Source organism: Vicia villosa, linkage group LG3, assembly GCF_029867415.1.
Source record: "Vicia villosa cultivar HV-30 ecotype Madison, WI linkage group LG3, Vvil1.0, whole genome shotgun sequence".
In the NCBI taxonomy this organism is placed as follows: Eukaryota; Viridiplantae; Streptophyta; class Magnoliopsida; order Fabales; family Fabaceae; genus Vicia; species Vicia villosa.
This window is the reverse complement of record NC_081182.1, coordinates 63,181,589-63,185,534: the sequence shown is the minus strand read 5'-3', so window position 1 is coordinate 63,185,534 and position 3,946 is coordinate 63,181,589.

The window sequence follows — 3,946 nt, the reverse complement described above, 5'->3', positions numbered from 1 at the left end:
TCTCAACTTAGAAATTGAATTTTGATTTTTTTTCAGGAACTTTTTAAAACATTATGAACATGTCTGCAAAATAATCATTCTAAAATACACATTGGTTACCAATCGTTAGTTGGTCTAGTGGTGATTGGCGCTAGACTTGGTAGGGAGAACCACGGTTCGACCCCCGCAACTGCCATCGGGAGGGGGCTGGAACTACTTGATGCCAGAACTGACCCCGAACCGGACTAAACCGGTGGTGATAAATCAAAAAAAATACACATTGGTTTGACAGCAGGGACTGAAATTACATGCATATAATCATCAAACATAGCATACATATCTCTATGTTTCATCGTAGGAGGAGTAAACACAGAAGGATATTTGGGAATGTACTACATATAGGACTATGTCATATGTGAGAGGAGCAAACACAGAAAGATAATTGGGAATGTACTACATATAGGACTATGTGATATGTGGGAGGAGCAAACACAGAAGGATATTTAGGAATGTACTACATATAGGATATGACATGACCAACCGAAGATTCACGGGAAGTGCTAGATGATCCAAGCCTAAAAATTGTTGGAACACACGAGTCATTAAAAAAACACAAGCGATAATAGACCAAGAAATGCTATCGTCAAAAGTGTGATATCGCCTTTCACATGCCCCTTCTTCCACATACAACCTTTATATAACTTAGAGTACAAGTAAACCAAACAAGCGGCCCCCAAGTTATACTCATGGATCCGCTCAAAATCCTCGAAGGACTGCAGGTAAATGACATCCACATAAGTGGCACTCTTGTCCATAGAAACGGCAGTGCCAACCAAATACAACATGTATGCTCTCATAGCATACCCTCTATGTTGTCGTACCTGCTCATTATCACCAACAACTTGTTGTGATCTCAGTATCTCGTCTGTAAACACCTTCTCCAAAAAGCTAAACCTAGCATGAACCCCACGGGTGAAGTCAAACTCCTTCACTACATCCTCTAGGTCAACTCCTGGATAGTCTACCATCAGCACCAGTGCCTCATCTTTGATAATCCTCACATGATCTAAAAGTCTTCCCCTAATTGGAAGATACAACTAACGCACGACATCGTCCATTGTGATCGACATCTCACCATGTGGTAGATGAAATGATGGCATCTTTGTGTGCCATCTCTATACAAACACATTAAACATACCATGTTTAACTGTAACATAACCAGTCTTGGAAAGGTTTTGCATCCCTGAAAGTTGTTAAACTTCCTAAAACCACGACTTATTAGGAAAAACCAGACGAGAAGTCTTTCGTGCCTGGTTGATGAATTTTAGTGGATCATGTTCCTGCATACATAGTTTAATAAGAATGAGTCCGACAAACAAACAAACAAACAAAGCTTCAAATGAATAACTCCAACTAAATTTTAACTCTTCATCCCAAATATGTCTGAAAACATGGTTTGGATAAAGAGGCAACAATGATAAGTTTGAGGGGCCCCTCCAAAACCATGAGGTGCCTCTGCTACTTGGGCTTGGGATGACTCAGGTGCCCCCTCTTCTAGCCCTTGGGCCTGGGATGCCACCTCATGTGCCTCCTCTTTTGCATGGGCCTTGGATGCCTCGGGTGTCGGCTCTGTCACCTAGGTATGGGGTACCTCTAGTCTTTGAGTTACCTCGGGTGATTCGAGTGCCTCTGCTACCTCAGGAGCCTGAATATGGGAACTCAGGTGCCTGCGTGAAGATGGAGGCGGAGATGCACGAGGAGGGGACCCTCGCCTGCTACGCGATGACGAAGAAAAAGGCAGAGATATATGAGCCTTGGAACCTGACGCCTCCACATCAACCGGTCTAAAGGTAGAATGAGTTTGGGATGGTTGACTTTTTCCCCTTCGAACGAATGCATGTTGTGCAATCCTACTGTGTCTCAATCTGGATTGTCTATCAGCCATAACGCTTGTATATAGACAAGACAAACGTTACACACAAAGTTCTTTACAAAAAATGCAAAAACATTGCAGATAAACTGCTTACAAAGATGTATATCCATTTTCTGGGTAAACATTTAAAATTTACGGATATGCGTCTCTGAAAATTCCTGCAACTTTAACCACTGTCAGTGGAAGAACGCAAATCCATAAAACATAAAAAATAATGCATTGATCGTAAAAACTACCTATCTAATTCGTTATCATTGGGTAAAATCTATCAAACACTTCAAATCTGTCGATTCCATAACCTAAAAATCAACTTCTACACAATTTTACATAAACTCAATACGGTTTACAAAAACTTACAATTAGTGTCTTAAAATTGTTTGCTTTTGCTCAATGTTGTTTGAAGTCGAATGTTTGATGAAGATTGATGTTGCTTGAATGTGTTATGAGTGAGTTTGAGATAACGGGGGTCCAAGAGTGTTTGGAAAATGGATTTTGAAAGAGTTTGAGTAAGTGAGAAAGGGGTAGGAGCTCTGACGCATATTTGAACGAAGAGTGTACGAAGATGCATCTACATATTATTTTCGGAGATGTATCTACGAAATATTTTTGCGTGAAATTAGGGCCCAGTCCAGAATTTTACTGGATTTAGGTGCGTCCAGAGATCCATTTACGCAATTTAAACGTAGATGTAACTCTAGTAAGTTCTTTCCACTAATTTAGAATCTAGTTTAGAAGTATGTTGAAGTTCGATGCATCCGGAAATATATCTCCAAAATCTAAAAGCATAAATATATTTTCACGAGATGTCCTAATAATATATAGGATGCATTAAAAAAATTCCTTAAATTTTTCTAACATATTCCTTTTCTCCTTTAAGGGTTTGCCTAGTTCCCATATCTTTTTCTTTTTTTTAATATATATAAAAAAAATTATTGTGGCATAATCAATATATTTAATAGTTATTTTTTAAACAAGGGTTAGAAATGGATTTACATAAAAGAAAGATAGATTTTTATTAAACTGTCATATAAGTGCAAATTTATTGAACTCATTTATTTATAAAAATTTAAATTATTAAATATTTAAATTAAAAATTTGTTTTTCTAATAAAGAATTTTTTTATAAAAAAATTTAAAATAATCACTTTCAAAAAAATTTATCAATCTAACCACTTTTTCAATTAAAATAGAGAGGAGACGACATTCTGTGTAGCACATGCACTTAAAATATAGAGGAGGCGACATTCTGTGTAGCACATGCACTTAAAATAGAGAGGAGGCGTCACCCTGCATGACACATGTTCTTCTGTCATGTCATGCCGTGTGACGCATGCACTTAAAGTTTAAGTGCAGTAGTCGTTCAGTGCGGCTACATTGTTTTGGATTTTTTATAAATACAATAATCATTCTCCACCATTTTCCACACTTTTCTCCTAAAGCTTTGCTGGATGGTATAGATGGATTTTCTGGATAATGTACCAACACTTTAATCTGACGGGATAAAGCTTCATCTTAAATGGTTCCAGGTCAGATCCCAAGTCATTCCTTGTAGGAAAGGAATACTAGAGATAGTCGGACATACCTTTGTAGTAATCCTTAAATAAATAGAATTCACATTAGAAGAGGGAGTGGAGATAAAAGAGAAAGTTGATCTATCCACTTTCTTAGCCAATTAAAAAATATTTGATATAATAAAGAAATATACAAATTGACTACTATATCTGCTCGATCATCACACCTACGGACCACTTGACTAGTTGAACTCAACCCTTAGCTCTCACTTTAAGCATTGAATAAATCCATATGGCCTAGTTTAATGATTGGGTACTTGTATTGAGTAGCCACAGTTTCATAATCTTTGTTAGATTATTGTTTGGTTGAGTTATTAGCACCCTTAACATGCTACATACGATGGAAGCAAGCGTGCTAGAGTTGGGCCAGCGAGTGCCTATTTGTATCTTCAGACTTGAGAAAAACAAAACTTATATGCGAAACAAAGGAACAACATTCATTCCTTGAAGAAAAGGAAACCATT